Source organism: Erithacus rubecula (genome assembly GCF_903797595.1).
Source record: "Erithacus rubecula genome assembly, chromosome: 4".
In the NCBI taxonomy this organism is placed as follows: Eukaryota; Metazoa; Chordata; class Aves; order Passeriformes; family Muscicapidae; genus Erithacus; species Erithacus rubecula.
This window is the reverse complement of record NC_136686.1, coordinates 19,428,180-19,438,644: the sequence shown is the minus strand read 5'-3', so window position 1 is coordinate 19,438,644 and position 10,465 is coordinate 19,428,180.

Here is a 10,465-nt window from a genome sequence, read left to right as displayed (position 1 = left end):
TATTAATAGAAAGAAAAATTAAACAGACACAACAGAGGACAACACAAAGTGATCCTCTAGAAGTCATTTGACTCAAGCAATCTCAAAAACAGTATTCTGCAATTTTTCAACCAATTTTATGCCTTTACAACAACTTATTTCTCTAGATATGTTTGTGAGGACAAGTACAAGAAGGCTAATATTTGCAGTTTTATTCACTAGTGAAGGTAGTTCTCTTCCTTTTGCATCCTAGTTTCTTATTCTGAATTTTCTATATTTTTATTTGGATTTGCTCAAATGTAACAATTATTTAGGGGTTTTTTGATTTTTTTGTTTTTGCTTTTGTTTTGTTTTTGTTTATTTAAAGAACACAAACTCAAAAAAACGTGCATCTGTGGATTCATCCATGCTTGAATTGGGAAGCTATCCTATCACTGTCTTCTCTGCAGATCTACACCACCAGATATGAGACTGGAGGGGAGAGCTCCTGGCTGGAGGAGCTGGAAGATGATCCAGAGAGTGATGTAGAGGGGCAAACTGAAGGACAGATATTTTAAAGTGATTAAGAAGGTGTTATAGAAGATTAGCAGGAAAGGGAAAGCCGAATCTTAACACTAAAGCTGCCTGGAAAAAAGAAAAATCTATAATGTAACAGCATATAATAGCAAAAGAAAAGTAGAGCTGACATAGTCAGTGTGTGCATCTCAGGAACCCAATTCTGTCCCTTTGAGAGATGGGTCACTATGTCAGCCAGTCTCCTCTGGTGAGACAGAGGAAATATTCCTTGACCACTTTTCTTCCAGATTTCTCTTGTGATGAAAAGGGAATCACTGCAAAGAAGAAATGTTGCTGAAAGAAGAACAGAAGGAAGAAAAATGACTGAAGATAAGAAAGCAACTGATGGGGAAAAGAAGGAAAATGTGAAATAAATAGAAGCAAAGCACAAAAACAAAGGACAGAAAGCAACATACCAGAAGGAAAGGTTTTCTGCAACATCTGTCTGTAAGAATGAAAAGCAAACCAGATGCACTACAAAAGTAATTTGATTATCAGTAGGATGTGTATCTATAATAGGATACTAGCCCAGTCCTGAAACATTCATGCATTTATGTCCAGGGGATTTTTCTCTTCCTTTAAACTTTTCTCTTTTCTCTTTTTTTTTCTGCCAAAAATCAGAAAGAAACTAAGATTTTTTTTTTTTTTTTCAAATTGCTAATAATACTGGTACAGCCAATAACCACTGTTATAATGCAACTGAGAAAATTCAGCATTTGAATTTAGCATTTGGCTCCTTGGGTTTAGTGACTTTGTGCAGAGATTTGTACAAGGCTGTCATATATTTATGTGGGTGCCCTATGAATATAGTTCACTTACTATGAAATACTTATATGAATCTCAGGATAACTATTTGCAAAGATTATTCAATATCTTCTGTTGGTGCTATTCCGTTTTATATAGACTTAAATTATTTAAAATATGCACTAGGTCAAGAACTGTGTGAAAGCTCTGCCTCACTTGCAATGAAGCTAATAGCTGAAGTGGTTTAAGACCATCTTAATCACTGCTTAACTCAACATTTCACCAGAGATTACAAATCAGGCTTGATTAAACTGAGCCCATAACTTGGCTACTGGAGTTCATAGCTTGATATCTTAATACCAGAAGCCTTTGGCAGAGAGACAGAACAGGCAACTGTGGACAGCAGAACTGGATCCACCAGAAATTTCTGAGTGAGTATTAATTTTTGACCCAATAGTAATGGTACCCACCTGAGAAGGACAATCTCAAATTGTATCATCTCCAGAGCTAAGCAGAACAGGTATTTACCCCTTGCCTTGCTCATAGAAGTCTCCTGTGTTTGACAGTATCCAGTTCTGGTTTTCACTAGCACTTCCTGGGGATTATTGAAAATTTTCACAAAAAAAAGCAGTTTGTAGAAATAGAACAAAATCCATGGTGTATTTACACTTTGGTGAAGCAGTGTGTTTTGTTTTCTGCTTTCTGCCCAGCTCCTGAAACACAGAGACACCTCAAGCACAACAGCAGACAGCTCTAAATAAGCTGGAGATTCTCTCTGACAATATTTTTGTTATCAAATGTTTGGCTGTACTTATTTTTCATTCACTGACTGCTTGATTCATTGCCAGTGGTTCTCTGCCAGTGGAAACATCCACTCCAGTGGATTACTAACAGCATTTTGGCTTTAAGCTCCAGCCAGATTCCACAGAGCTTAGACAGCAGGAGCTGCCTGGCAAATGCACAGGGTCTAGGGCCAGCACATCCCCTGGGTTCAGTGGCTGGGGCAGGACCATGCAGGGGCCCTCTGTTCCCTGGAGATGCCAGGGTGTCCCCTCATCAATAATGAGTTTTTTAAATTTAAAGTTTTAACTGCCACCCACTGAATTGCATTTTTCTCTTTTTCAAGACATGGTAATTTTGCTGCCTGAGTTTTCTGCTTCTATTCTTCCTCTGGTTTAGCCAGTCCTTGCCTCCTGCTAATTTTCCTATGTTTTATTTCACATCTTCAGGACATTTTCTTCAGAGGTCATTTCTTCCTGATGTTTTATATTCAGGCATTCTCATTTGTTGGCCTAGTATTTGTTTTATGAGTGTCCACTTGATTTATGATTTCTTTGCTATTGCCTCCATTTTTTTACTGTTATTGCCTTTTCCATCAGCCTGACCTTACTTTTTGTGCTGCTGATCTCAGTCTCTAGAACAACACTTGCTCTTGACTTTCATCCTAAATTACCTCTTTCATGTGAGGCTCATTCAAATGCCATTTGGAATTCAGATTTCCTGAGCTTGATAGTGCAAGCCCCAGAGTAGTTCTTGAGAAAAGAAAGGCCACCTGATCTTGATTAAAGCCAAAGGGTTTGGACAAGCATGCTGCAAGTTGCCTGCTCCTGCATGGATTAGCCTGGCTCCCCCAGCTTGGCAGAAGTGCCATGCCATTTTAGTGCTGCTGGCAAGCCTCTGACTCCCACTTCCAGTGACAAAGCACAGGGTAAGGCACCACCAGTGTCAGAATGGCTGGCAGAGCTGGGCTGTACTAGAGAACATGCCATCTTTCACCTTGCACCTTGGCTGTCTCCTTGCTCCTGACAGATGCAGCTTCCACTTCTCCACATTTCATCTTAGCCATGCTCTGTGTTTTGTATTTGCTCATACAGCCTCTCTACGAGGATGCACTCTATCCATCCTTTTATTTATTATTTTAAATCTTTTTCAAAAAGCCCAGCCAGCCTTAGACCCGGAAGGTTGATTCACCATCTGTTCAAAGTGAAAAACATCAGGGTAAATCAAATTCAGATAAGGAGGCTCACAGTAAACAGGCCAAATCTTTCCAAAATGTTGGAGGTAATAACACATCTTAGTCATTCAGCCTTCTTGTATAGAGCACAGCCATTTGCTTTGAAGTTTTAGACAATCCTTAATTTTTGAACCCTTTCTTTCCTTTCAGCTTAGACTACAGCAGATGAGTTAGTCTGAGACTTGGAGAGGGAGGAAGGAGAGTTAAGTTGAAGGCATAAGCATTACATAAAAGCTAGTGTTACGTATTTTTCCACATCAAAACACAAAGAATGGGCACTGAAATAACCTAAATATTTTTTTTACAAATAGGTGCCTTAGGGCTAGTGGATTTTAATCTCAGATGAGTGCTGCATATGGATCGCCTTGTCTCAGCAAATATGATGCTCTTAATACTTGCACGTGTGAGGGGTTAATTTTTATATATTTTTCTGAGGTACAGAACTGCCTGGAGTTTTGCAACTAGACCTTAATTTGCAGACTGAAAAAAATCAAACCACAATTTACCCAGAATTGCCTTCCACTTGTTTCCATTTTAAGGGGTGTTTCAGCCCAGAATTTAGAGGAGTAAGTTCATCCCTTAATTATTGCAAGTGACCAGGCATTTATCTTCCAGTCTCTAACATATTGAAAATTACGCAATTTACTTGAGAATTTTAAAAAAGAAATCAATATGTTCCCAAGATAAACATACTGTCTCCTTCCTCACACTGGGGAAGCCAGTCAAGGGAAGTTAATTGCCTAGACCCGTCAGTGCGGAGAACAGCATTAATAAATGGGGTGTACTGGCTTGTATAAAGGACAGATGTGATTTTTCTGCTCCACTGTACGATGAATTAATTCTCTCTCTTTTCTACTTTTTCTCAATTTATATATCACAGTGACCACTGAAGAGCTGTGTTTACATTCATTTTGCCAAAGTGTTGCCAGACCCAAGTCCTGGACACATCTTGCTTGTGCTTCCTGGCCCCATTCTTATTCTTCAGATCTCATTCCCAGGTCAGATCAGTCTCAAAAAATGCTCAGGTATGAGACAGAAGTGACATCTAATCTGAAGATGGGAACAGCTGAGCTGTCTGTCATCTACAGAAATACTCTCTGTCTCCCCTTCTCTCCCCTCTGTATTATTACTTATCCCTGAATTATGTGCCACCCCTACCAAAAAGCTTGCTGCAGTAAAAATGTAGGATGCAGATAAAATCCAAATGAGGTTGGCAAGTCAGCTGGTGCTTCAGGCAAGAGCAACTTGGCAAAGGGACTGCATTGCCGTCAGCTGTGCTCTTGTCAAACACAGAACTGCTCAGGACTCCTGGCTTTCCACTTGGCTAAGGAAGGGCAAAATGGCACTCACGGTTCTCTGGCTCCCTGGCTGCTGCCCACCAGGGCTTGTGCTGCCACTTAGGTGGTTGAAAGAGCAGGGCAATTGAGGTAGCCCAGGGACAGGAGGGTGCCAGCATGCCTAACATGCTGCAAGGCTACCATGGTTGGAAGAGCAAGAGCTGGAATGGCAAGGGCAGGGACAGCCCCAGCTTCCCCGAGCCCTTCAGACAGCTCTCTTCCCTGCAGATACACTGCAGGCCAATAAAGCTCCACAGAATTGGAGACAGGAAAGGTGTTAACTCAGAACACACTGGTTACTGGTGAAAATTTCCTACATGGATGTTGTTAGCCAAAGAGGAACACAGAAGAGGACAAACATCATCATATGGACAGGGGAGCTTCTCAGCACCTACAGATGGAGCTGCTGTGCAGTACTTCTATACCCAAAGCCAAAGTGTTTATCAGATCCATTGCTACATTAGGACACAAAATTCTTCTTTTAGATGTCTTTCATAATTTTAAGAGGCATGACTATGAAGTATTACTCTCTCCCTGCTTGGGTCACTAATCTGTGCTTCATAGCTTCCACATCAAAGCAGGGTCAGACACTATTTCAAAATATGTTGTTTCTGTAACATATACCCCTATCAGAAAAAAAAAGAATTTGTCTAAAATTATAGGGACCTTCCAGTCTGATAGGCACAGGATTTGTGCAGGCATGGGAGTTATGTAAGAACAAATCACATGTCACAAGAGTCAAACATATATAAATATATAAACACATATTCCATAGTATTTTTAAATTATATTTTAAAAGGACACGTTTAAACCGTGTTCTTTTAAAGTTTCTGCTCACTCAGGGCAACATGTACCATTGAGCTGACATATAAAAACACACCTTGATTTATTTGTTATTCTGCTCCAACCTACTGGTCCTCAATTGCCATGGTATGAGCGTGTGATCCTGCTGTATATCTGCAGGTTAGATTAGTTGTACAGTACATGCCTTTAGGCATTCATACTATATCACTCTTCCAAGATCATACAGGATCTAATCTAAAGTCCAGCAAAATCAGTGGGACTTCTAGCAATTACTTCAGTGAGGTCTGGAAGAGGTAAGACACTTTAAAAGATATATTTGCAAAGAAATTGATGAAGACATCCATGATACTGTTTCAAGACTAGGCAGTGAAAAGATACAAAATATGCACATTTGATGACACAATTAAGAAAATAACCCAAAGAAGTAATAGAAAGATTCTATCTAGATCTATCTAGGGTATATAGATTCCTTTTAATATTAAAACTTTTTAATCAAGAGTGCTACTCTAAAGGTATATCGAATCCATAAAACAGAAAAGTAGTATGCATAATATTTTCATTAAAAATTAAAGTCTGAGTCAAATACATTTAAAAAGCTTTTAAAAATTGCATTGGACTTTCCCATCATGTCTACATTGTCTAATGCAACATGTATAATTTCAAAATTAAGTACATAGCTCTCCTCTCCTTGCTTTATCTCCTCCTCTTTGCTCCTACAGTGTAATACCACTCATGCTAAGATTTTCTGATATAAGAGGACTCAAATTCAAACCTCCTTAGGGTATCAAATTAAAGAGCTGCAGTTGTAATTTCTCATTCTACAGGGGAAATAGGATCACGTCTCAAAGAGCATCCTTCTTAGCCTCTCATTAGCACGCAAAGAAATATTCACACTAATACAATTATAAACACTGGCTAATCTGTATTGCTGTCTTTCCTTTCCTTTGGGAAAGTCACTGTCTTATTCTATATATTTTTATATCCTGGGGTTTTTTTCTATTTAAGATGAGATTGTGTTCATCTTCTGCATAAACATTTTATTTACAGTGTTTGCTCTCTTAGAAAATTACATTAGATTTAAATTCTGTAGCTGATCAGCCCTTATACACTATAGAGTATTGCTTGACATACCCACATGCACACACTTATACCCGAGGAGATCTTGGCTTTGCTACATATTAGTAGAAAAGAAGTAAATATTGACATTCTAGTAATTTCCCAAAGTCTCCAGTGAGGACTGGCAAACTGTTGTGGATTGCACTGTACAGAAGAGAAAATTTAATTGTATCATACAGAAGAAAAACAATAGAGTTATCCCCCATCCCTCAGCAATATGTATGCTATAACAAAGTAAATACATCAGTGGGTTTTTTCATGTGCAATGGTGCAATTGCATTCCATACACCTAGAATGCATAGAATTGTTATATTGTATTTTAAAAACAAAACAAAACAAAACAAAACAAAACATAACTTACAAATGAACAAACAAACTCAACCCCTGGAAAAAAAAAATACAAACAAAAACCCAACAAACAAACAAAAAACCACACAGAAAAACCCAAAACAAACCAAAACCACACAAAAACTAGAAAGAATCTGTTTCCAAAACCTGCAGCATTTTTTCTGCATTATGTCAATCTTTTCCAGTTCAAATGCATGGAGTTTTTATAACATGATTTTGCATAATTATAATGCTGGATTAAAGAGCATACCTTCTTGCTGTGCCCTCCTGCTTAAAATCAAAGCAAAAATTCATTCCATGTATCTCACTTTGATGATATAATTTGTCATTACAGCTGTACCTCTGTTGTCCTTCTGAAGCACTCACTTCAATTGTTATAATTATCCGCCTTTTGGTGCATTTTTCTCCTTGCCAAAAGTTATAGAGCTGTCAGATAATTTACCACCCCAGGTCCCCCTGATCTTGCACAAACTGTATCTCCATGCCTTTGGTCACTTATTCTCTGAAGTGACTCAGGAGCAGGAGTCAGGTTGGGATATAGCCCCTGATTCATAAGCACTATCAGCCAGCTTTGGCCATCTCATCCCTCACAAACCAGCTCAAAAGGCCTTGCACCCCTCAAACTCCTCCTGCATGGCCCTGCCATGCCCTAGGGCCCACAGTACACTAATGGGAGCCTGGCAGAAAAGAAAATGAGAGCAGCCTGGCAGGCTGGAACAAATTTTGCATTATTCCAGATGTTTTCCTTGAACAGAACAAAATGAACAAAGCAAGCAAGCAGTTATTTCCTGGAGCCATAAGCATGCTACCCAAAGCCCAAAGGAGACATGAAATCAGTCTTCAGAACAATGAGAATGAATATAAAAATAGGTGTGATTTGGCCTTGGAGTTAGGCACCATTCCCTGGTGCAAATGCTTCTAGTAGTGTGGACACAGCCTGGAGATAAAAGGGGGCTGTACTCTATCATCCAAGATGTGAAGGTTTCTTGGAAGCCAGGTGGAATTGTTGACTGAGTTATTTCCCACACAGACATTTTAAAACAACCACAGAAGATTGTAGATGTGAAGAACTGTGTGGATTTTCTGCAAGGCCCTCAAACACCAGCAACTTCAGAAACTGTCATCACCCTCAGAGGTTAAGATCTTCAGAAAAATTAATAGCAGTTATGGAAAAGTCACTTTTGACTTTGACATAATGTATTTCTTCCTGAATCCTTTATGATAAAGCTCCAAAAGGGCCTCCAAGACCTCGTCTCCTCTATGCCCAAATCCAGGGCAGTATTAGTCATGGAGGCTGTTCCTGGTGGTGAATGAGAGCACCTCCTGACCAGAGAGAGTGAAGGAGAAAATCCAACGTTAAAAAATGTTGCATAAATGAATGGTAACATAGACATAAAAAATCATAAAGTCCATTATGTTTGCACCAAGTAAAGCCTATATAAAACATATTTATGATTCATCATGGTAAGATTCAAAAATATTCTGAACACTTAGGATACTGTAATTGATATTCATCTCCCATCATATACCTGTACTCATCTGTTCTGTACCTTCCTGATTATCACACAGGTGAAACATATAAACATATATGACCACTTGACTAATGTAGATATCCTCTTTACAGTCAGATGAACAACATTGTTTTTCTCCTTGAACTAGGAAAAGGCTGGATGACTAATTCAAATATACTTTTTTATTGTCCCTGTTTGCACAGTATTGAACTCTAAGTGCGCTATGCAATTTCACAATGCACAGTCATAACAAAAAATCAAAGTCTGATATCAAATTTCCTCTCTATACAAAATCAAAATAAGTTTAATTTTTTTTTGTATTATCAGTTTTTAGGGGGGGTTACGTGATTACTTATCCTATAAAGATTTAGGTCCTTAAATTTAAAAGCAAATTTTATTTCTTATTATTCTTGTTTTGACAACTATGAATAACATCAGTGACAGACTGGTTTTGTCCTTATTATCATAGCTAATATGTTGTGCCTTTTATGGCTTTAATTTTTCAAAGCAGTTGTATATGCAAGCAGCCTATGATGAGAGCCCTTTCAAGAGAATTTCCCATCATTTCCCTAAATTTTATTGTTCTTTGATTCATATGAGGGATTCATAAGGGAAAGCTTGCCCGTATGAAATGGATGATTCTCTTATGAAATGGAATGGATTCCTTTTGGAAGAAACTGAGCCAGAAGGTGCACTTCAGCAGCTCACAGGCATTTAGTTCATGGGAGCAGATCTGAACTGCTCAGAAACAAATTTCCTGCTGCGTAGGTCCAGTCTCTCTATAGAGCTGCAGCTCCAAACACACACACACACCCACACACACACAACTTGTCAGCCTTAGCCAGTGACTCACTGTGTCACATTTTAACACCCTATACTTCATGTGATGTGATTCTGAACCAATTCATTGTTCTCACTTGTATATGCCCCTATGGTGAACAACTCTTTGGCACTTCAACCTGAAGAGACAGTTCTTCAGTTTTGCTCTACCGTGAGTAATTTTCTAAGATGTAGAATGGACAAACTATAAGGATAGTTATCTTTTTACAAGCCAAGATGCCAAAATTCAACCTTCATTTTCCCTAGGTTCAAGTTTTTTTTCCCACTTGTATGCCAAAACAACTCGTTTTGTAACACGATGATAAATATTTGCAATGCATTCACACTTCTACCTGAACTTCTGAAACACTTGGCTTCTTCTCTCTCTCTTATCCTACCAGTAGTGGAATATATTGCCACTGCTGCTGACTGTGTTTGTATTCTCTCCTGTCAGGACTCGGATCACTCAAACTGTGGCATACTGCAGCACAAATTCTGTCTCTCTTTAAGTAGTTGATCTCCGAAATCTATTTCTGCCAGCTGACACTCTTTTTTTCCTATGATATGCATTTTTAATGTGATGGAAAATATCTGCAGTGCTGTATTTTGACAATATGGAGGTACATTTATCCCACACGTGCCTTCCTTTGGCGCTTCAGATTGTAATTTATCTCATTTTATTTTCTCTGCACCATGTGATGGAGAATGTGAAATTTGATTCTTGAGGTTCAGCATGGTAGCATTTTGTTGCAGACAAGCTTGACAAAATCTCTAATCACTTTTAGCTTAATTAGACTATTCAAATAATTCATGTGCAGTACTTCAATCACTCATTATTTTGCCTCACTGTTTTTTGTGGGTTTTTTGATTGATTAAATGTCTAGTAATCAGAAATTTTAGGCCTTCCACTTATTTTGAGTAATACTCATTATTAGGACTGATCATTTCATAAATATTGATTGGGCATGCTTCTTAAAATTCACAAGTTAAATGGTAGTAGTTTCGTATAACTCTGCTTCCAGAGAATAAAGAGAAATTTACAATTAATTTTGTTGGGAAAGAAGTAGGACAAGCCTAACAAGCTCTTTAGAGTATCATGATGGTTTTGCCCAACAAAATGCAAGTAGAACAGTCCTTTGGAAAACTGTTCTCTTAGAGTCCCATTATACAGACAAAGAAAGAAGAGAGAATACAATGAGAATCCTGTGGAAAGAGCTCTGCAGGATCTGCTCGTGGAG